Here is a 24,349-nt window from a genome sequence, read left to right on the forward strand (position 1 = left end):
CGTCTCTTTCTCACTTCCCCTCTTTTCCTCTTGGTTGTCTGGGACAAGCTCCCTCTGGGCTGCCGGAGTGCCCAGGCTAGGTACCGCAAAGTCCCATGGCAAGTGCCAGTGATAGGTGAAGCTGGTTGGGCTTCTGGGATGGGTGGGGACTTGGAGAACTTTTCTGTCTAGCTAAAGGATTGCAAATGCACCAATCAGCACTCTTTGTCTAGCTAAAGGTTTGTAAATGCACCAATCAGTACTCTTTGTCTAGCTAAAGGTTTGTAAATGCACCAATCAGTGCTCTGTGTCTGGCTAATCAGGTGGGGACTTGGAGAACTTTTGTGTCTAGCTAAAGGATTGTAAATGCACCAATCAGCACTCTGTCTCGAGCTAAAGGTTTGTAAATGCACCAATCAGTACTCTGTCAAAATGGACCAATCAACTCTCTGTAAAATGGACCAATCAGCTCTCTGTAAAATGGACTAATCAGCAGTATGTGGGTGGGGTCAGATAAGGGAATAAAAGCAGGTCACCCAAGCCAGCAGCAGCAACCTGCTCAGGTCCCCTTCCATGCTGTGGAAGCTTTGTTCTTTCACTCTTCGCAATAAATCTTGCTGCTGCTCACTCTTTGGGTCCACGCTGCCTTTATGAGCTGTAACACTCACCACGAAGGTCTGCAGCTTCACTCCTGAGGCCAGCGAGACCATAAACGCACCAGAAGGAAGAAACTCTGGACGCATCTGAACATCTGAAGGAATAAACTCCAGACACACCATCTTTAAGAACTGTAACACTCACTGCGAGGGTCCGCAGCTTCATTCTTGAAGTCAGCGAGACCAAGAACCCACCAATTCTGGACACATTTTGGTGCACCAAATGAGACAATCGCCTATCGCCAAGCAGTGAGACTACTGCGTATTGCCAAGCAGTGACTACCATCGGTCCCCTTTTGCTTGCTATTCTGTCCTATTTTTCCTTAGAATTTGGGGGCTAAATATGGGCACCTGTCAGCCAGTTAAAAGCGACTAGCACAGCCACCAGACTAAACAGATGGGTGTGAGGCTTTCTGGGAAAGGGCTTCAGAGTTGGAAGCATTGGTTTGCCTGGAACCAGCTTCTGCTTTTCCTGTACTTCTGGGCTGAGCCAAGGTCGACAGAGAGGAAAGTCATTCAGCTCTGGGGTCCCAACAATAAGTTGGTTGACCCTGCGGCCATGAGTGGAACTGTCAAAGGCATGTTGCCCAAGTGAGACTCACCCATCTATCCTATCTATCCTGACCCTTGCCCCCAGGGTCCTAATGCCTGCCAGACAAACTTCCTCTTGCCTCTTTTCTCCGAGGCTAGCCCCACTTCTGAAAACCACTCCCTGTCTCTGGTGCTTTTCTAGTTTCTCCTGTAAGAATGACTTCTAGTATAAACTCCAGGACACTGTTCCCTTCTTTAGGCACCCGGGCTTACCAATCAGAAAGACATAATTTTTGCCCAAAGCCCCATCATAGCGGGGACTATCTGGAATTTTAGGATCCCTCCTCAGACTAGAAGGCCTAACAAAAGCTATTACTGAAGCTAGGATATGGGAAGCCTCAGAAATTGTATCCTTCCTATTCATATAAGTGAGGACAAAAGGTGTCACTCTTCCAACCCTGGAGATCCCTCCCCTCCCTCAGGGTATGGCCATCCACTACATTTTTGGAGCATAACATCTTTTTTTTTTTTTTTTTTTTTTTTTTTTTTAGACGGAGTCTCGCTGTGTCTCCCAGGCTGGAGTGCAGTGGCGTGATCTCGGCTCACTGCAAGCTCCGCCTCCCGGGTTCACGCCATTCTCCCGCCTCAGCCTCCCAAGTAGCTGAGACTACAGGCGCCTGCCACCACGCCCGGCTAGTTTTTTGTATTTTTAGTAGAGACGGGGTTTCACCATGTTAGCCAGGATAGTCTCGATCTCCTGACCTCGTGATCCACCCGCCTCGGCCTCCCAAAGTGCTGGGATTACAGGCTTGAGCCACCGCGCCCGGCCTGAGCATAACATCTTTATAGGACATAGGTAAGGTCCCAATACTAACAAGATAATGCTTAGGATTCTAACAGGTTTTCGAGAATGCATCAGTAAGGGCCACTAAATCTGACCTTCCTTGGGCCTCCTTGTGGTCTGGGGGGAAAACTAGTGTTTCTGCCGCTGCGTCAGTGAGCGCAACTATTCTGATCAGCAGGGTCCAGGGACCATTTCAGGTTCTTGGGCAGGGGTTGTTTCTGCTGCTGTGTTGGTGAGCGCAACTATTCTGATCAACAGGGTCCAGGGACTGTTGTGGGTTCTTGGGCAGGGGGAGAAACAAAACAAGCCAAAACCATGGGCAGTTTTGTCTTTCAGGTGGGACATGCTCAGGCATCAACAGGCTCACCCTTGAAATGCATCCTAAGCCACTGAGACCAATTTGACCCACAAAACCTGAAAAAGAGGTGGCTCATTTTTTTCTGCACTATAGCCTGGCCCCAATATTCTCTCTCTGATGGGGAAAAATGGCCACCCAAGGAAAGTATAAATTACAATAGTATCCTGCAGCTTGACCTTTTCTGTAAGAGGGAAGGCAAATGGAGTGAAATACCTTATGTCCAAGCTTTCTTTTCATTGAAGGAGAATACACAACTAAGCAAAGCTTGCAATTTACATCCCACAGGAGGACCTCTCAGCTTACCCCCATATCCTAGCCTCCCTATAGCTCCCCTTCCAATTAATGATAAGCCTCCTCTAATCTCCCCTGCCCAGAAGGAAATAAGAAAAGAAACCTTCAAAGGACCACAAAAATCCCTGGGCTATTGGTTAGGTCCCCTTCAAGCTGTAGGGGGAGGCGAATTTGCCCCAACCCAGGTACATGTCCCCTTCTCCCTCTCTGATTTCAAGCAGATCAAGGCAGACCTGGGGAAGTTTTCAGATGATCCTGATAGGTACATAGATGTCCTACAGAGTGTATGGCAAACCTTCTACCTCGCTTGGAGAGATGCCATGCTACTGTTAGATCAAATCCTGGCCTTTTAGCTGGAGACCGAGAGTTTGGAGATACCTGGTATCTTAGTCAAGTAAATGACAGAATGACAGCCAAAGAAAGGGACAAATTCCCTATCGGTCAGCAAGCCATCCCCAGTATGGATCCCCACCTGGACCCTGACTCAAATCATAGGGATTGGAGTCGTAAACATCTGTTGACTTGTGTTCTAGAAGGACTAAGGAGAATTAGGAAAAAGTCCATGAATTATTCAATGATGTCCACCATAACTCAGGCAAAGGAAGAAAATTCTTCTGCCTTCCTCGAGTGGCTACAGGAAGCCTTAAGAAAATATACTCCCCTGTCACCCGAATCACTTGAGGGTCAATTGATTCTAAAAGATAAGTTTATTACCCAATGAGCCGCAGGTATCAGGAGAAAGCTCCAAAAGCAAAAGCAAGCCCTGGGCCCTGAACAAAATCTGGAGGCACTATTAAACCTGGCAACCTCAGTGTTCTATAATAGGGACCAAGAGGAACTGGCCCAAAAGGAAAAGCAAGATCAGAGAAAGGCTGCAGCCTTAGTCATGGCCTTCAGATAAACCTTGGTGGTTCAGAGAGGACGGAAAATGGAGCAGGCCAATCACCTGGTGGGGCTTGTTATCAGTGTGGTTTACAAGGACACTTTAAAGAATATTGTCCAATGAGAAACAAGCCACCCCCTCATCCATGTCTGCTATGCCAAGGCAATCGCTGGAAGGTGCACTGCCCCAAAAGACAAAGGTTCTCTGGGTCAGAAACCCCCAACTAGATGATCCAACAACAGAACCGAGGGTGCCCGGGGCAAGCGCCAGCTCATGTCATCACCCTCACTGAGCCCCGGGTATGTTTAACCATCGAGGTCCAGGAAATTGACTTCCTCCTGGACACTGGTGCGGCCTTCTCAGTGTTAATCTCCTGTCCTGGACGACTGTCCTCAAGGTCTGTTACCATCCGAGGAATCCTGGGACAGCCTGTAACCAGGTATTTCTCCCACCTTCTCAGTTGTAATTTGGGAGACTTTGCTCTTTTCGAATGTCTTTTTGTTATGCCTGAAAGTCCCACACCCTTACTAGGGAGGGATATATTAGCCAAAGCTGGAGTTATTATCTACATGAATATGGGGAACAAGTTACCCATTTGCTGTCCCCTATTTGATGAGAGAATCAACCCTGAAGTCTGGGCATTGGAAGGACAATTTGGAAGGGCAAAAAATGCCTGCCCAGTCCAAATCAGGCTAAAAGACCCCACCACTTTTCCTTATCAAAGGCAATATCCCTTAAGGCCTGAAGCTCATAAAGGATTACAGGATATTGTTAAACACTTAAAAGCTCAAGGCTTAGTAAGGAAATGCAGCATTCCCTGCAACACTCCAATTCTAGGAGTACAAAAACCAAATGGTCAGTGGAGACTAAGTGCAAGTTCTTAGACTCATCAATGAGGCAGTAATTCCTCTATATCCAGTTGTACCCAACCCCTATACCCTGCTCTCTCAAATACCAGAGGAAGCAGAATGGTTCACTGTTCTGGACCTCAAGGATGCCTTCTTTTGTATTGCCCTGCCCTCTGACTCCCAGTTTCTCTTTGCCTTTGAGGATCCCACAGACCACACATCCCAACTTACATGGACAGTCTTGCCCCAAGGGTTTAAGGATAGCCCTCACCTGTTTGGTCAGGTACTGGCCCAAGATCTAGGCCACTTCTCAAGTCCAGGCACTCTGGTCCTTCAGTATGTGGATGATTTACTTTTGGCTACCAGTTCAGAAGCCCCGTGCCGACAGGCTACTCTAGATCTCTTGAACTTTCCAGCTAATCAAGGGTGCAAGGTGTCTAGGTCGAAGGCCCAGCTTTGCCTACAGCAGGTCAAATATCTAGGCCTAATGTTAGTCAGAGGGACCAGGGCCCTCAGCAAGGAACGGAACAGCCTATACTGGCTTATCCTCACACTAAGACATTAAAACAGTTGCGGGGGTTCCTTGGAATCACTGGTTTTGCCAACTATGGATCCCTGGATACAACGAGATAGCCAGGCCCCTCTATACTCTAATCAAGGAGACCCAGAGGGCAAATACTTATCTTGTAGAATGGGAACCAGGGGCAGAAACAGCCTTCAAAACCTTAAAGCAGGCCCTAGTACAAGCTCCAGCTTTAAGTCTTCCCACAGGACAAAACTTCTCTTTATGCATCACAGAGAGAGCACGGATAGCTCTTGGAGTCCTTACTCAGACTCGTGGGACCACCCCACAACCAGTGGCATACCTAAGTAAGGAAACTGATGTAGTAGCAAAAGGCTGGCCTCACTGTCTATGGGTAGTTGCAGTGGTGGCCGTCTTAGTGTTAGATGCTATCAAAATAATACAAGGAAAGGATCTCACTGTCTGGACTACTCAAGATGTGAATGGCATACTAGGTGCCAAAGGAAGTTTATGACTATCAGACAACCGCCTACTTAGATACCAGGCACTACTCTTTGAGGGACCGGTGCTTCAAATACATATGTGCGTGATCCTCAACCCTGCCACTTTTCTCCCAGATGGGGAACCAATCGAGTATGACTGCCAACAAATTATAGTTCAGACTTATGCCGCCTGAGATGATCTCTTAGAAGGCCCCTTAGCTAATCCTGACCTTAACCTATACACCAATGGAAGTTCATTTGTGGAGAATGGGATACGAAGAGCAGGTTATGCCATAGTTAGTGATGTAACCATATTTGAAAGTAAGCCTCTTCCCCCAGGGACCAGCACCCAGTTAGCAGAACTAGTAGCACTTACCTGAGCCTTAGAACTGGGAAAGGGAAAAAGAATAAATGTGTATACAGATAACAAGTATGGTTATCTAATCCTTCATGCCCATGCTGCAATATGGAAAGAAAGGGAGTTCCCAACCTCTGGGGGAACTTCCATTAAATATTACAAGGAAACCATGGAGCTATTGCACGCAGTGCAAAAACCCAAGGAGGTGGCAGTCTTACACTGCCAAAGCCATCAAAAGGAGAAGGAGAGTGGAGAACAGCAGCATACGCAGCTGGCACAGGCAGGGAAAGACCAGCAGAAAGGAAAGAGAGAAATACAGAAAATGAGAGAGAGAGACAGAGAGAGGAAGAGACAGACAAAGAGGGAGTCAGAGAGAAAGTCAGAGAGAAAGAAAGAAATAGAGAAAGTCAAAGAGATAGAGAAAGAGACAGAGAGAGAAAGTCAAAGAAGGAAAGAGAGAAAGAGACAGACAAAGAAGAAGCCAAAGGGAGAGAAACAGAGAGATAGAAGTAGTAAAGAAAAAACAGTGTACCCTATTCCTTTAAAAGCCAGGGTAACTTTAAAACCTACAATTGATAACTGAAGGTCTTCTCTATAACACTCCAATACCACCTTGCTGTCAGTGCAAACAAGGGCATACCCCTAAAGCACTGAGGCCACTGGCAACCCATAGCCTTCCTATCAAAAATCCTTGATCCAGCAGGTTTCCTAACAGGGGATCTAAATCTTAATTAATTACCATACAAACATGCGAGTTGTTTGCACTCAGCCAAATCTTAAAGTACTCACAGAATCAGGAAGGAACCATCTATACCAATTCTAAGTTAATATGGACTGAACGATGTTTTATTAATAGCAAAGAAAAATTAAAATCCCAAACTTACACGGTTTTCAACAAAAGTAAAGTTTGCTAAAAGTTAACAGTGTAGCATGCATTATCCTACTACCACACACTCTCAAAGGCTTCCTCAGAGAGTCTGCAAGAAATAATGAAATCTATCCTTACTCTACAATCCCAAATAGACTCTTTAGCAGCAGTGACTCTCCAAAACCGCTGAGGCCTAGACCTCCTCACTGCTGAGAAAGGAGGACTCTGCACCTTCTTAGGGGAAGAGTGTTGTTTTTACACTAACCAGTCAAGGATACTACGAGATACTGCCCAGCGTTTACAGAAAAAGACTTCTGAAATCAGACAATGCCTTTCAAACTCTTATACCAACCTCTGGAGTTGGGCAACATGACTTCTCCCCTTTCTAGATCCCATGGCAGCCATCTTGCTGTTACTTGCCTTTGGACTCTATATTTTTAACCTTCTTGTCAAATTTGTTTCCTCTAGAATTGAGGCCATCAACCTACAGATGGTCTTACAAATGGAACCCCAAATGAGCTCAACTAAAAACTTCTACCAAGGACCCCTGGACCGACCCACTGGCCCTTCCATTGGCCTAAAGAGTTCCCCTCTGGAGGACACTACAACTGCAGGGCCACATCTTCACCCTTATCCAGCAGGAAGTAGCTAGAGCAGTCACTGGCCAAATTCCCAACAGCAGTTGGGGTGTCCTGTTTAGAGAGGGGATTGAGAGGTGACAACATGCTAGCAGCCCTCGCTCGCTCATGGCACCTCCTAGGCCTCATTCTTGAGGTCAATGAGACCAAGAACCCACCAATTCTGGACACAATAAGTCTCTTATCTTAGAATATTTTTCCTTGTTTATGCCTCTATGAACAACAGAAATGAAAAGGGGGTCTATTATGTGCATTTACAGGGTATAGTTTTATTTGTGAAGGATTTTGCAGTCAACCTTATACTTGAGTAACCTTATACTTTGATAGATAAAAGAAGAAGACCCAATGTAGGTGAGAAACATTTTTTTTTTTTCTTTTTGAGACGGAGTCTTGCTCTGTCGCCCAGGCTGGAGTGCAGTGGCGTGATCTTGGCTCACTGCAAGCTCCGCCTTCTGGGTTCACACCATTCTCCTGCCTCAGCCTCCCGAGTAGCTGGGACTACAGGCGCCTGCCACCATGCCCGGATAATTTTTTGTATTTTTAGTAGAGACGGGGTTTCACCATGTTAGCCAGGATGGTCTTGATCTCCTGACCTCCTGATTCACACGCCTCGGCCTCCCAAAGTGCTGGGATTACAGGCGTGAGCCACTGTGCCCGGCCTTAAGAAACTTTAATGGTACATATGACGCCTCATTTTCAGTCAAAACTGCTCTTAACCCACATCATGGGTTAAAGAGAACTTTGCCAGGAGGCCTTCACTCTTATAGAAGGACATCATTTGTTAGGTCCTTCTTTCATGGCTTACAATAAAAGAGGTAGTAATTAAAAATGTATCTCTCATGATAGGCTCTACAGCAAATTCTACTGTAAAGGCTATGGTTACAAAACAAACTTTCAATTCTCTTGTGAAAGTTTTGCTAAATATTAGAATTGGCTAAAGAGAAAAGTACCTATGCAGCTGCTAACACTTGTAGCCTACGGAGAAATGCATCAAATGTAGATTATAAAAATTCAGTTATAGTGGATTTATGAAAAAACCACTGAGTCAAGCGAATAGACTGAGTCAAGCGAATAGACTCTCCATCTAACTCATTTTTTAATCTACGTAATTTTAGGTGGTTAGGTTTATGGGGACCCTGCATAATGAGCATACTCCAAACTCTTGGTATTATCCTCCCGATAGTCATAATAATAGTCTCCCTGGTGTGCTGTATTCTCTCAAAGTTTTTATTGCTTGCATGCAGCCATCTCTAGAATGTCAAATAGTCTCTCTTTAACTGGAATGACAAGGGCTGAAAAACATGTGCAACCATGAGGATACCATGACCTGTGAATGACACGCTGAGACAGGAAACCCAAAATGATGGTAACAGAGAGTGGTATTAAGGCTCTAAGTTTTGGTCACACTCTCACCTAAATGAGAACCTAACCAAAAAGGGGGGATTTTTAAAACAAAAAATTGGAGGCCATTGTTTTGGACTAAGCTCACGCACTAGGACCCAACGGGCCAAACCAAACTAAAAGGGAGTTGCTCATGCTAAATGTGACATAATCAAACTAAGACTTTGAGGAAACACATATATCTTAGAAAACTCCAGGTTTTGTTTTTCTCCTGTAAACAGGACGTTCCAGCATAAGAAGATCTCCTCTACTCAGTCCTTGTTCCTACCTTTGCAAAACTCACTGTTCTACTGATTCTTAGTGGGTTTCAAGACCAAATAAGTACATTTACAATGGTGATAGTGACATCAATAACTAAAGTTTTGGTCAATCTCTCAATATTAAGAAAATTTTTTTTGTCTATAAATCTTCTTCCACCACGTGACTGCGCTGGAGGCTCTGAATCTGTCGTGATTCTGGGGGCTGCCAGATTTGTGAATTGTTCATTATTCAATTAAATTCCTTTAAATTTAATTCAGTTGAAGGTTTTCTTTGATCAATTTCAATTTTTTACTTGCAGATGCTATCTTACTCAGGCAAAGCTGAGGCAAATTTACATTTTCCCTGGTATGTGAGGAGTCTCTTGTGGAGATCTCAGTTAACCAGCACCTTTTCTCTGATGAATTCCATTCAGGTATTTGTGGCCCTTATGGACTGATACTCTGAGCCCAGCAGGCCTACCCCTCAAACCAGCTCTTGCTATTGTGAATGAGAATCTGTCTGCTAAAAATTCAACCCACAGTATAAATTACAAACAAATAGCTAATTTTATACACAGGGAAGCGCAGGCAATTGGTAATACACACACACTGCCCTTTTAGCCCTTGGTGTCATTATAAACAATTACTGTGGCTGGGTGCGGTGGCTCACACCTGTAATCCTACACTTTGGGAGGCCAAGGTGAGTGGATCACTTGAGGTCAGGAGTTCAAGACCAGTCTGGCTAACATAGCCAAACCCCATCTCTACTAAAAATACAAAAATTACTTGGGTGTGGTGGTGCATGCCTGTAATCCCAGCTACTCTGGAGGCTGAGAAAGGAGAATCGCTTGAACCTGGGAGGCGGAGGTTGCAGTGAGCCAAGACCGTGTCACTGCATTCCAGCCTGGGAGACAGAGCCAGACTCTGTCTCAAACAAACAAAACAATTATGGCCAGGCACGGTGGCTCACAACTGTAATCCCCGCACTTTGAGAGGCCAAGGCGGGCAGATCACGAGGTCAAGTTAGAGACCATCCTGGCCAACATGGTGAAACCCCGTCTCTACTAAAAATACAAAAATTAACCGGGCATGGTGGTGCGTGCCTGTAGTCCCAGCTACTTGGAAGGCTGAGGCATGAGAGTCACTTGAACCTGGAAGTCAGGGATTGCAGTGAGCCAAGATTGTGCCACTGCACTCCAGCCGGACGACAGAGCAAGACTCCGTCTCAAAACAAACAACCAAACACAAAAACAAAAAACAATTATTGCCTTATGGTGCCTACAAGGATGTTGGAGTGGTATGGTATCATGGTATGGTATTATCTACCCTCAACTGCTTTGTAGCACTGAGGTTTCAGACACTGATATAGCTGAAAATTTGTCCCCACCCAAATCTTCTGTCTAACGTAATCCCCAATGTTAGGGGTGGGACCTGGTAGGAGGTGAGGTCTCATCTGGTCGGACCCCTCATGGCTTGGTGCTGTCCTCCAAATGGTGAGTGTGTTGTCACGAGATCTGGTCAATTAAAAGCGCGTGGCTCCTCACACTCTCTCTCTTGCTCCTGTTCTTGCCATGTGATGTGCCTGCTTGCACTTCGCCTCTGCCATGCTTAAAAGTTCCCCGAGGCCTCCCCAGAATCTTAGCAGACACCAGCGTTGTGCTTGTGTTACAGGAAAGGGATTCCAATCCAGACCCCAAACCCCAAGAGAGGGTTCTTGGATCTCTCACAAGAAAGAATTCAGGGAGAGTCCATGGAGTAAAGTGAAAGCAGGCTTATTAAAAAGGTAAAGGAATAGGCCAGGCACTGTGGCTCACGCCTGTAATCCCAGCACTTTGGGAGGCCGAGGCGGGAAGATCACCTAAGGTCAGGAGTTTGAGATCAGCCTGGCCAACATGGTGAAACCCCACTTCTACTAAAAATACAAAAATTCACCAGTTGTGGTGGTGGGCGCCTGTAGTCCCAGCTACTCTGGTGGCTGAGGCAGGAGAATCGCTTGAACCTGGGAGGTGGAGGTTGCAGTGAGCCGAGATCGGGCCACTGCACTCCAGCCTGGGTGACAGAGCAGGGCTCTGTCCCCCCACAAAAAAAGGAAAAAAGAACGTAAAGGAATAAAAGAAAAGAATGGCTTCTCCACAGGCAGAACAGCAGCGTGGGCTGTTTACCTACTTATACTTATTGTTAGTTCTAGATTATATGCTAAACAAGGGGTGGATTATTCATGAGTTTTCTGGGAAAGGGGTGGGCAATTCCTGGAACTGAGGGTTCCTCCCCTTTTTAGACCATATAGGGTAACTTACTGACATTGCTGTGGCATTTGTAAACCGTCATGGCACTGGTGGGAGTGTCTTTAGCATGCTAATACATCATAATTAGCATATAATGAGCAGTGAGAATGACCAAAGGTTACTTTCATAGCCATCTTGGTTTTGTTGGGTTTTGGCTGGCTTCTTTACCGCAACATGTTTTATCAGCAAGGTCTTTGTATCTTCTGCTGACCTATCTCATTCTGTGACTTAGAATGCCTCACCTCCTGGGAATGCAGTGCAGTAGGTTTCAGCCTTATTTTACCCAACCCCTATTCAAGATGGAGTTGCTCTGGTTGTAACGCCTCTGGCACTGGTACAGCCTGCAGAACTGTGAGCCAATTAAACCTTTTTTTTTTTTTTTCTTTTTTGAGACAGAGTCTTGCTCTGTTGCCCAGGCTGGAGTGCAATGGCACGATCTCAGCTCACTGCAACCTCAGTCTCCCAGGTTCAAGTGATTCTCCTGCCTCAGCCTCCCGAGTAGCTGGGATTACAGGCGCCTGCCACCGTGCTGGTTAATTTTTTTTGTATTTTTTTTAGTATAGACAGGGTTTCACCATGTTAGTCAGGCTGACCTCAAACTCCTGACCTCAGGTGATCCACCCACCTAGGCCTCCCAAAGTGCTGGGATTACAGGTGTGAGCCACCGTACCTGGCCCTAAACCTCTTTTTACAAATTATTCAGTCTGTTTGTTTTGTTGTTGTTTGGTTGGTTCTCTTCTTTTTTTTTTTTTTCTTTGAGACAGACTCTCGTTCTGTCACCCAGGCTGGAGTGCAATGGTGGGATCCTGGCTCACTGCAACCTTTGCTTCCCGTATTCAAGCGATTCTCCTGCCTCAGCCTCCCAAGTAGCTGGGATTACAGGCGTGCGCCACCACGCCTGGCTAATTTTTTTTTTTGTATTTTTAGTAGAGATGGGGTTTCACCATGTTGGCCAGGCTGGTCTCAAACTCCTGACCTCAAGTGATCCACTGCGTTGGCCTCCCACAGAGCTGGCCTCCCAAAGAGCTGGCATGAGCCACTGTGCCCAGCCTCAGGTGTTTTTTTTTTTTAACAGCAACACACAAACGGCCTAACACAGACACTTTTACCTATTGTTGTCTTCCTTCTTGCATTCAGCCTGTAAGATGTTTCTTTTCACTGGACTCACCGTATGATCTCTTGGTAACCCTTTTTTTCCCTTCTTTTTCTTTTTTTTAATTTGAGACAGAGTCTTGCTCTGTCACCCAGGCTGGAGTGCAGTGGCGTGATCTCAGCTCATTGCAAGTTCCGCCTCCTGGGTTCATGCCATTCTCCTGCCTCAGCCTCCTGAGTAGCTGGGACTACAGGTGCGTGCGACCATGCTGGCTAATTTTTTGTATTTTTAGTAGAGACGGGGTGTCACCATGTCAGCCAGGATGGTCTCGATCTCCTGACCTCGTGATCTACCTGCCTCGGCCTCCCAAAGTGCTGGGATTACAGACGTGAGCCACTGCACCCAGCTTTTCTTTCTTTTATTGTGGGGAGGGCTACTTGCTAACAGAGTAAGTAAAGTGGCTGGGAATATATATCAGGTTAAGGATTAACAGGCCATGAGTAGCCAGTGCAGTGGCTCCTCCACTAACCCTAAAACACTGGGAGGCCGAGATGGGAAGATCACCCAAGTCCAGGAGTTTGAAACCAGTCTGGGCAACATCGCAAGACCCCATCTCTACAAAAAATTTTAAAAATTTGCCGAGCGTTCTGGTGCATGCTTGTGGTCCCAGGTACTTGGGAGGCTTAGGTGAGAGGATTGCTTGAGCCCAGGGGCTCAAGTCTGCAGTGAGCTATGATTGCACCACTGCACTCCAGCCTGGGCAACAGAGTGAGACCCTGATTTAAAAAAAAAAAAAAAAGGCCACGGGTGAGAGCATATCTTGAGTAGAGGGCATGAACATTAATGATTGAGTTTAAGAGGTTTGGTTCTTGGAGTCTGATTAGTAATTTATTCATTTAACCAGAAAGCCTGCCATCCATCCATTAAACATTCAACAAATGTTTAGTAAGTGCCTACTATATGTCAAATACTTTGCCAGACACAGGATAGAGTAGTAAATTAGATGAGTATGGTCCCTGCCCTTATACAGTTGTGATCTCATGGGGAAAACAGACCCAGAACAAGAATTGGCATATGCGAATATGACATATCATAAAAGTGAAACTTCAGGGAGCTATAGGAGCGCATCACAGAAGACCTTAACCACGTGTATGTGTTTGCGAGACAGAAAGAGGGAGGGAGAGAAGGGGTGAGGTGGGGGTGATTGGGTAGGTAGGAGTGGACAAAGGTTTTTCTTTCTTGCCCTTCATTTCCCTGGGGAAGCATCTGAAAGTTATAGCTAAAGGAAGGGAAGGAGGATTTGTTTCAGGTAGAGGAACACGCTTATTGTGCAAACACCCTGAATCAGGGAAAAGCATGGCTGCTTCAGGGAGTTAAATGAATGTGAACGTGGTTTAAGTGTAAAAAGTGAAAGGAAAAAGGCACAAGATGTGGGTAGGGATGAGGTCAAAGGCCTGGGGAAAATATCGGCCTTGATTCCAAAGGTGATTAGAAGCCACTTAGGGTTTTTAGGCTAAGGAGGGGAGTAACATTCTTCTCTCCCAAGAACTGAGAACAGTGCTTAGAGCTAAATAGTTGCTCAACTGATGAAGCTAAATACCTGGCTTGACTGACTTCCAGGCCACAGCTGAATTCTGTGCTCCTGAGATTAAATCTACCATGCTGGTAGGACGGATTCCTCAGTCATCATTCAAAATGTAAAGTCTTCTACCTAAGTCAGGATGAAATCTTTCTCTCCTTGCTATCAGCCAGTCCCTTCCTTATGCCCCCAGGAGGCACTCCCAGCTCCTTTTTTCCTTTTCTTTTTTGGAGACAGTCTCGCTCTGTCGCCCAGGCTGGAGTGCAGTGGCGCGATCTTGGCTCACTGCAACCTCCGCCTCCCAGGTTCAAGCAATTCTCCTGCCTCAGCCTCCCAAGTACTGGAACTACAGGCGGGTGCCACCATGCCCGGCTAATTTTTGTATTTTTAGAAGAGGCGAGGTTTCACCATGTTGGCCAGGATGGTCTCGAACTCCAGACCTCGCGATCCGCCCATGTCGGCCTCCCAAAGTGCTGGGATTACAGGCGTGAGTCACCATGCCCAGCCTGAGATTGAATTTTTAAAGTTTAATTCCTTTGAGGTCATTGCAAATCATTCAATAGTTCATTCCTTTTTTATTACTAAGTACTATTCTATTGTATGACTGTACCACGGTTTGTTTAGCCATCCACCTGTTGAAGGACATTTGGGTTATTTACAGTTTGGTTGCTAAAAATAAAGCTTCTTTGAAAACTCATGCACAAGTTTTTGCATGAATATCAACTTTTATTTCTCTAGGGCAAGTGGCCAGGGGTGCAGTTAGTTGGTAAACAGTTAAGCACATTTCTAATTTGTGAAAAACACCCCAAACTGTTTTTCAGGGTGGAGTTGTTCACCATTTTTGGATGACACTATTCAGAGACCTGTAAACCTGTACTCTCCTGTGCACTGTTCATCCTCAAGCAGTGAAAGTAGCATAGCAATTAGGCCAATTACCTCACAGCTGCTGAATTTATGAACTTATTTCAGCCTCCCCAGTAGCTGCGATTACAGGCGTGTGCCACCATGCCCAGCTAATTTTTGTATTTTTAGTAGAGATGGGGTTTCATCATGTTGGCCAGGCTGGTCTCGAACTCCCGACCTCAGGTGAACCACCCACCTCTGCCTCCCAAAGAGCTGGAATTACAGGCATGAGCCACTGCACCCAGCCTTAAATGCATTTTCGGCTCCTATTTTCAACTGATGATGGGCATTGTACATTGTAAAGACAATAAATCTTTGCATTAGATTAGTGGGAAAGAAGCTCAAAACCCAGCCTGGTGATTCATTATTTTAATGACTTCCTGCTTTCCTGCAAAACCTCTCTCTTCATTCGGTGTTGGCAGTTTGACCCCTGCTAAGGATTTAGGCTCACAATGAAGCTTCCATAAATTTCTGGGTATCTGTTATGCTGGCATGTAGGTCATTCTCCTTTAGGAATGATGTACAGGCTGGAAAGCGGTTGCTCCAAGGGAAGGGGGAATTTTTCAAACCTGAGCCGTCCAACCTCAGCATGGAGTGGGCTGCTGACTCAGGGGCTAGCAGAGGCAGCTAGGAAACATGCAAATCTGCAATCCCTTCTGCCAGGTCTGTCCCAGCAGGTGTCACTAAAAGGCAGCCCTGTGTGCTTCTGTCACTGTGGCAGCCTTGTCAAGGAAAGTGGAAGGGAAAAGAGACCCAGTGCTGAACTCCAAGCAGAGATGGAGTTTTATATATATTGATTTATATTTGTATTATGAAACAAAAATGGTTGTAAGTAGCTGTTCTTTCCTTTTACACACAATGCTAGCTTCTATTTACATTCCTAACTGAATGTCTAAAGAGGTACTTAAACTGACATAAAACGCAGATGATCTTATGACCAAATACTTAGTGCAAAAAAATAAAACTTCAAATTGCAAGTAGTCCCTCCAAATATAGAAAGGACCAGTATTTTAAGAGGTATGTTAACTAAAATGTGGCAATGTTAGGAGCAGAGCAGGAAGAACATTTAACTCTGAAACGTACAAGTCAATTTCATAGTCAGTTTCCAGGGTCCTTCCACAGCAACTTCTGGGATCTCTTTTCTCTACAATGAAAGTAACAATAGTAGCTATTTCAGAGCAGGAAAAGGCTTAGAGCAGTGTTAGAATAGGGTCATTGCTATATAAAGTTTAGCTATTTGTATATTGTAACAAACCTGCAAGCTTTTTTATTGGTAGTCAATAATAGATTTTTTTTTGGAAAAGTAGCAGCCTCCTGTCTGGGGAACACCTGCAGTTCCCAGTAAGTGAACACTGGTGTCTGCTAACCTTTGCCTCTATTTCTAACATACTGTTAAGCTGTTCCTTGATTCAGCAATTTCATTTACTTTCTTTTTCTTTTTTTCCTTTCCCTTTTCCTGAGAGTCCCGCTCTGTCGCCCAGTCTGGACTGCGGCAGCTGCCATTATAGCTCACTGCCAACTCGACCCCCAGGGGCTCAAGCAATCCTCGTCTGCATCAGCCTTCAGAGTAACTGGGACTACCTGCCTTTTTCCCTTAAGAGACCCGGTTTCAGGCCAGGCCCGCTGGCTCATGCCTGAAATCCCAGCACTTTGGGAGGCCAAGGCGGGCGGATCACCTGAGGTAGAGCGCTCCAGACCAGCCCGACCAACACGGAGAAACACCGTTTCTACTAAAAAAAATACAAAAATAGCCGGGCATGGTGGCTCATGCCTGTAATCCCAGCTACTCAGGAGGCTGAGGCAGGAGAATCACCTAAACCTGGGACGCGGACATTGAGGTTACCTGAGATGTGCCTTTGCACTCTAGCCTGTGCAACAAGAGCGAAACTCCGTCTCAAACAAAAAAAAAACAAAAAAAAAGAGAGAGAAAGAAAGGAGGGAGGGAGAAAGAGGGGGAGGGGAGGGGACCGGGTTTCACCGTGTTGCCCAGGCCGGTCTGGAACTCCTAGGCTCAAGCGATCCGTCGCGCTCGGCAGTCCAAAGTCCTGGGATCACAAGCGCGAGCCACCATGCCAGGCCATCTATTCCTTTCTGATTAATCAATGGGCCAGGCGCAGTGGCTCATGCCTGCAATTTCAGCACCCCGGGAGGCCGAGGCGGGCGATCACCTGAGGTCGGGAGCTAGAGACCAGACCGACCAACGTGGAGAAACTCTGTCTCTACTAAAAATAAAAAAATAAAAGTAAAAAAAGTACAAAATTAGCCAGCCATGGTGGCTCACCCGTGCGGTCCCAGCCACTCCGGAGGCTGCGGTAGGAGAACCACCCAAACCCTGGAGGCGGAGGCTACAGCGAGCGGAGACCGCGCCACTGCACTCCAGCCTGGGCAACAAGAGCAAAACCCCACCTCAAAAAAAAAAAAAAGACCAGGTTTCACCACATCGCCCAGACTGGTCTGGAACTTCTAGGCTCCAGTGATCCGCGGTGCCTGGTTGTCCAAAGTCCTGGGATCACAAGCTTGAACCACCACGCCAGGACCATCTATTCCTTTCTGATTAATCAATCAGGGCGGGCGTGGTGGTTCGCGCCTGCAATCCCAGCACTTTGGGAGGCCGAGGCAGGCGGATCATCAGAGGTCGGGAGCTTGAGACCAGCCTGACCAACACGGAGAAACCCTGTCTCTACCAAAAAAGAAAAAAAAAAACAAAAACAAAATTAGCCAGGCAGGGTGGCTCAGGCCTGCAATCCCAGCCACTCGGGAAAATGAGGCAGGAGAACCACTCAAACCCGAGAGGCAGAGACCGCGGTGAGCCGGGACCGCGCCACTGCACTGCAGCCTAGGCAACAAGAGCAAAACCACGCCTCAAAAAAAAAAAAAAAAAAAAAAAAGAAGACCAGGTTTCACCATGTCGCCCAGACTGGTCTGGAACTCCTAGGCTCCAGTGAACCGCGGCGCCCGGCCGTCCAAACTCCTGGGATCACAAACGTGAGCCACCAGGCCAGGCCCATCTATTCATTTGTGATTAATAAATTAGGCCTGGCGCAGTGACAAGCCTGCAATCCCAGCACAGCGGCCGGTCGAACCCAGGGGATTACCTTGGGTCCGGAATTCGTGTGCTCTTGGTCTCACTGACTTAAAGAATGAAGCCACGGACCCTCCCAGTGTTACAGTTCTTAAACATGGTGAATCCGGAGTTCGTTCCTTCAGACGTCCAGATGTGTCCGGAGCTTCTTCCTTCTGACAGGTTCCTGGTCTTACTGTCAGGAGTGATCCTGGAGACCTTCATGGTGAGTGTGACAGCTCTTAGTCAGTGCGTCTGGAGTGGTTCATTCTTCCTGGTGGGTTTGTAGTCTCGCTGGCTTTAGTAGAGAAACTGCAGACCTTCCGGGGCCCGTTACAGCAGCTCGTAAAAGCAGCGTGGACCCAAAGACTGAGCAGCAACAACGTTCATCCCAAATTGGGAAAGAACAGAGCTTCCACCGTACAAAAGGCGATCCAAGCTGGTTGCCACTGCTGTCTGGGGCAGCCTGCTTTTATTCCCTTATCTGACCCCACCCACATCCTGCTGATTGGTCCATTTTACAGAAAGCTGATTGGTCTATTTTACAGAGAGCTGATTGGTCCGTTTTGACAGCGTGCTGATTGGTGCTTTTACAATCCTTGAGCTAGAGAGACTCACAGAGGGCTGGTTAGCTAGATACAGCCTTAGCTAGATACAGAGTGCTGATTGGTGCACATACGATCCTCCCGCTAGATATAAAAGGTCTCCAAGTCCCCATCCAGTTTAGGAGCCCAGCTGGCTTCACCCAGTGCATCCTGCACCAGGGCTGGAGGCGGAGCTGCCTGCCAGCCAGTCCGTAGCGGGGCTTGCACTCCATAGCCCTTTGGCTGTCCATGGGACCCGGCGCCACGGAGCAGGGGGCAGAGCCGGTCAGGGAGGCTCAGGACTCGCGGGAGCCCACTACAGCAGGGGGAGCTCAGACATGGCAGGCTGCAGGTCCTAGCCCTGTTCCACAGGGAGACAGCTAAGGCCCCATGAGAATTTGAGTGTGGCACAGGCGGGCCGGCACTGCTAGGGGACCCAGCAACCTTAGCAGCTGCTGGCCCAGGTGCTAAGCCCCTCACTGCTCTGGGCCAGCGGCTCCAGCCGGCTGCTCCGTGTGCGGGCCCCTCGGAGCCCATGCTGGCACCTGCCAGAACTCGCGCTGGCCCGCGAGCCCTGCGGGCAGCCCTGGTTTCCGGCCTCTCCCTCCAGACCTCCCTGCAAGCAGAGGGAGGTTGCTCCAGCCTCAGCCAGCCCAGAGAGGGGTTCCCACGGTGCTGTGGCGGGCTGAAGGGCTCCTCAAGCGCTGCCAGAGTGGACTCCGAGGTTGCGGAGGCGCTGAGAGGGAGGGCTGCTAGCACACTGTCATCTCTCAACCTGAGGTCGGGAGTTTGAGACCAGCCTGACCAACATGGAGAAACCCCGTCTCTACCAAAAAAAACAAAAACAAAAACAAAATTAGCAGGGCATGTTGGCTCATGCCTGCAGTCCCAACACCCTGGGAGGCCGAAGCTTGTGGATCACTTGAGGTCGGGAGTTTGAGACCAGCCTGACCAACATGGAGAAACTCCATCTCTACCAAAACAAAACAAAAAAAATTAGCCGGGCATGTTGGCTCATGCCTGCAATCCCAGCCACTGGGAAGGGTGAGGCAGGAGAACCACCCAAACCCAGGAGGCAGAGGTAAGTGGAGACCACACCACTACTGCACTCCAGCTTCCGCAACAAGAGCAAAACTCCGACACACACGAGAGAGACCAGGTTTCACCAAGCTGCCCAGGCCGGATGGAGTCTTGCTCTGTCGCCCAGGCTGGAGGGCAATGGTGCCATCTCGGCTCACAGCAACCTCTGCCTCCTGGGTTCAAGAAATTCTCCTGCCTCAGCCTCCCAACTAGCTGGGACTACAGGTGTGTGCCACCATGCCCAGCTAATTTTTTTTCTCTAGTAGAGATGGGGTTTCACCACATTAGTAAGGCTGGTCTCAAATTCCCGACCTCAGACAACTCACCCACCTCCCCCTCCCAAAGTGCTGGGATTACAGGCGTGAGCCACCGCACCCAGGCTTTATCTTTCTTTTGTCCTTCAAATCTCTGGCAAACAATGATCTGTATAGTTTGCCTTTTCCAGAATATCATATAAATGGAATCAATCATTCCAATAATTTATGCATGTAGGTTTTTCAAACTTCCTTGTTTCACCTAGAAATATGCATTTGAGATTCATCCATGTTTTGCATTATGCTCCTTTTTGTTAATGACTAGTATTCCATTGTAGAAATGTACTGTAGTTTGTTTATGCATTCACTTATTGAACATCATCTTATTTGCTTCCAGTTTTGGGTCAGTATGAATATGGATGCTATAAACATTTGTGTACAGGTTTTGTGCACACGTAAGTTTTCATATCAGTGTGCAAATACCTAGGGACACTATTGTTGGATCATGTGATGAGGCTATGTTTTACTTTGTAAGAAGCTGCCAAACTGCTGTCCTAAGTGGTTGTACTATTTTGCTTTCCCACAAGCAATACATGAGAGTTTTCAGCACCCCACAGATTAACTGTTAATAGCAATTGCAATTTTCCTGATTTTGGATTTTAACAATTGTGATAGGTGTGTAGTGGTGTCTTCATTGTTGATTTCATTTGAATTTCCCAAAAAATGATATTTAGCAAATTTTTATATACTGATTTGTCATCTGTATATCTTTGTTTTGTTGTTGTTGTTGTTGTTGTTTGAAACAGAGTCTCTCTCTGTGGCCCACGCTAGAGTGCAGTGGTGTGAATTCGGCTCACTGCAAGCTCCGCCTCCCAGGTTCACTCCATTCTCCTGCCTCAGCCTCCTGAGTAGCTGGGACTGCAGGCACTTGCCACCACGCCTGGCTAATTTTTTGTATTTTTAGTAGAGATGGGGTTTCACCATGTTAGCCAGAATGGTCTCCATCTCCTGACCTCGTGATCCGCCTGCCTCAGCCTCCCGAAGGGCTGGGATTACAGATGTGAGCCACCATGCCCAGCCTGTATATATTTTTTGATGAAGTGTCTCTTCAGATATGTTGCCCACTTTAAAAATCAAATTTTTATTTTGAGATAAAATTTTGTAGATTCACATGAAGTTGTAGGAAATACAACTTCCTACAGATCCTCTGTAGCCTTTATTGAGTTTCCCCCAATGATAACACTTGTAAAACTATGGTACAATATCACAACTTGATATTTAAGTTGATGCAGTCAAGGTATAGAACATTTTATCTTTGTAGGGAATTGCCAAACTCATCAATAATGTATGGGTGATCCAGTTTCTCCACATCCTTGCCAACATTTTATTGTTACTATTTTTTATTGTGATAGGTAATGATATCTTATTGTCATTTTAATGCATTTACCTAAAGGCTAATGATATGGAACATCTTTTCACCTGGTTACTCTTGTACCCCGAATGAAGGGACCAGCTGAAGCCACGGCAGAAGAACATAAATTGTGAAGATTTCCTGGACATTTATTAGTTCCCCAAATTCATACTTTTATAATTTCTTACGCCTGTCTTTACTGCAATCTCTGACCATAAATTGTGAAGATTTCATGGACACTTATCACTTCCCCAATCAATACCCTTGTGATTTCCTGTGCCTGTCTTTACTTTAATCTCTTAATCCTGTCATCTTCGTAAGCTGAGGAGGATGAATGTCACCTCAGGACCCTGTGATGACTGCGTTAACTGCATACATTGTTTGTAGAGCATGTGTGTTTGAACAATATGAAATCTGGGCACCTTGAAAAAAGAACAGGGTAACAGCGATGTTCAGGGAACAAGGGAGGTAACCTTAAACTGACTGCTGGTGAGCCGGATGGAACAGAACCATATCTCTCTTCTTTCAAAGGCAAATAGGAGAAATATTGCTGAATTCTTTTCTCAGCAAGGAACATCCCTGAGAAAGAGAATGCGCTCCTGAGGGTAGGCCTATGAACTGCCCCCGTGGGGGTGGCCACCTTTTACAGTCAAAGCCAAAGGGATGAAATAAGTCTCGGTCTCCCGTAATGCTCCCAGTCTTATTAGGACGAGGAAATTTCCACCTAATAAATTTTGGTCAGACAGGTTGTCTGCTCTCAAATCCTGTCTCCTGATAAGATGTTATCAATGACAATGCGAGCCTGAAACTTCATTAGCAATTTTAATTTCGCCCCATCCTGTGGTCCTGTGATCTTGCCCTGCCTCCACTTGCCTTGTGATATTTTATTACCTTGTGAAGCATGTGATCTCTCTGACCCACACCCTATTCATACACTCCTTCCCCTTTTGAAAATCACTAATAAAAACTTGCTGGTTTTACGGCTTGGGGAACATCACGGAACCTGCCAACATGTGATGTCTCCCCCGGATATCCTGCTTTAAATTTCTCTCTCTTGTACTCTTTCCCTTTATTTCTCAAACCAGCCGAGATGCTTAGGAAATAGAAAAGAACCCACAATAAATATTGGGGGTGGGGTTTTTCCCCAATAGGTTACCTGCCATCTGAATATCCTCTTAAGTGAAGTATCTCTTCATGTCCTTTTCACATTTTCTAATTGGATTATTTGTTTTTCTGCTGTGGTTTTAGAGTTTGTTATATATTCTATACATGAGTTCCTTTGTGAATATTGGCTTGCAAATATTTTTACTGGTCTGTAATTCTTTTTATTTCTATTCATAGTCTTTCAAAGAGCAAACACTTTTAATTTTGATGGAGTCCAACTTGCAATTTTCCCCATTTTCCCTTCAATGGTTCATGCTTTTGGTGTAAAATAACAGAGCTATTTACTTAGCCCTAGATGCAAAGTCGTTTTCCTATTTTTTCTGAAGTTTGGTAGTTTTAGTTTTGCATGTAAGTACATAATCAATTTTTTAGTTAATTTTTGTAAAAATGTGAGGTTCAGGCTGAGGTTCAATTTTTTTGGCCTATGGATGTCCAGTTGCACCACCACCATTTACTGAAAAGGCTATCCTTCCTCTATTGAGCTGCTTTTGCAACTTTGTCAAAGATCAACTGTTTTTTTCTCTCTTTTTTTTTTTTTCCCCTGAGGCAGAGTCTCACTCTGTCTCCCAGGCTGGAGTGCAGTGACGTGATCTCGGCTCACTGCAAGCTCCGCCTCCTGGGTTCACGCCATTCTCCTGCCTCAGCCTCCCAAGTAGCTGGGACTACAGGCACCCGCCATGATGCCTAGCTATTTTTTTTGTATTTTTAGTAGAGACGGGATTTCACCGTGTTAGCTAGGATGGTCTCGATCGCTTGACCTCGTGATCTGTCCGCCTCGGCCTCCCAGAGTGCTGGGATTACAGGCATGAGCCACCACGTCTGGCGTTTTTTTCTCATTTTATAGTTAGGTTGCTTAATTTCTTATTGTTGAATTTTAAGAGTCATTTGTATGTTTTGAACCCAAGTCCTTTGTGATTTGAAAATATATTCTCAGTCTATGACTTGCCATTTGACCTTCTTAACATAATATTTCACAAAGTAAAAAGGGTTTTTTTCTTTTAATAAAGCTTTTGTCAATTTTTTGTTTCATGGGGTTGTACTTAAAATTTCATCAAGGTACCAATATCCAACAAGGTCACATAGATTTCCTCCTGCATTTTCTTCTACAAGTGGTATAGCTTTGCATTTTACATTTAATTTATAACACATTTTGAGTTAATTTTGTGTAAGGTATATGATGTGTGTCTAGGTTCATTTTTTAGGGGAGAGGACGTATGTATGTCTAATTGTTTCAGCAGCACTTGTTGAGAAGACTGTCTTCTCTTCATTGAATTGCCTTTGTGATATATATATGTGTGTGTGTATATATATGTGTAGATATATGTGTGTGTATATATAGATATGTGTGTATATATATACTCACACACACACACATATATATATCTCAGTTGACTATATTTGTGAGTCTGTCTCTGGACTTTCTATTCTGTCCCATTGATCTGCATGTCTGTTCTTTCACCAATACCATGATGCCTTCATTGCTTTAGATTTGTAGAACATTGTGATGTATTTAATGTCAGGTAATGCAAGTCCTATCACTTTGTTCTTCTCTAATGTTGCATTGGTCTTTTACCTTTCTATAAAAAAATTTAGAATAAGTTTCCCAATATCTTCAAAATAGCTTTCCTGAATTTTGATTAGGATTGTGTTGAATCTATAGCACAAGTTTGAAAGAATTGGCATTTTAACAATATCAATTCCTCCACTATATGAATATTGACTACATTTCCATTTAATCAGATCTTCTTTGATTTCCATCATCAGTGTTTTGTAGTATTTCACATACAGACACTAAAGTAATGTTTCAGCTTTATACCTCAATACTTCATTTGTGTGTGTACTGTTTTAAATAATGTTTTCTAAATTAAATTTCAAATTTTAATTGTTCTATTGCTCTTTTTTGTTACATATGACAATTGACTTTTGTATGTTATACTTACCCACTTAGGTCCAGAAGTTACATTCATTTCAATTTCTTACATAGACCATCATTTCATTTATGAATAAAAATTGGTTTCTTCCTTTCCAATCTATAT

The 24,349-nt window shown here is 45.5% G+C and overlaps 1 protein-coding gene across 1 annotated transcript in view; it reads right to left on the bottom strand.

Annotated features, from left to right (window-relative positions):
• RBL2 (RB transcriptional corepressor like 2) overlaps positions 1-24,349 on the bottom strand; it is a 107,049-nt gene that overhangs the window by 68,140 nt on the left and 14,560 nt on the right. The window lies entirely within an intron of this gene.

Source organism: Papio anubis, chromosome 18 (genome assembly GCF_008728515.1).
Source record: "Papio anubis isolate 15944 chromosome 18, Panubis1.0, whole genome shotgun sequence".
Taxonomy (NCBI): Eukaryota; Metazoa; Chordata; class Mammalia; order Primates; family Cercopithecidae; genus Papio; species Papio anubis.